Genomic DNA, 244 nt, shown 5'->3' on the forward strand with positions numbered 1-244 from the left:
GGAGATGGAGGAATGGCTGCAAAAACCAGGCTGCGACGCCCCTCCGGGCCAGTCGCCCATGCTGGGAGATGCACCCCGGGGAGATGGGCTCCCCAGCCCTCACCTCCTGCAAGGTACAGGGGACACCCCTTCTCTCTATCATGGGGGCAGCCCCACATCGCCCCTCCGAGGACCCTCTGCTCCCCGCAGGGTGCTGTGACAGGCTGGGTGGGTGCAAGGATGTCCCAGGTCAGCGATGGGGTGA

General features: G+C 66.4%; 1 protein-coding gene across 1 annotated transcript in view; it reads left to right on the forward strand.

Annotated features, from left to right (window-relative positions):
* LOC104512836 (laminin subunit gamma-3-like) overlaps positions 1-244 on the forward strand; it is a gene marked incomplete at its 5' end in the record, with an annotated part of 11,546 nt that overhangs the window by 7,142 nt on the left and 4,160 nt on the right.

The sequence above is a fragment of the Eurypyga helias genome, unplaced genomic scaffold (assembly GCF_000690775.1).
Source record: "Eurypyga helias isolate BGI_N326 unplaced genomic scaffold, ASM69077v1 scaffold40097, whole genome shotgun sequence".
Classification (NCBI taxonomy): domain Eukaryota; kingdom Metazoa; phylum Chordata; class Aves; order Eurypygiformes; family Eurypygidae; genus Eurypyga; species Eurypyga helias.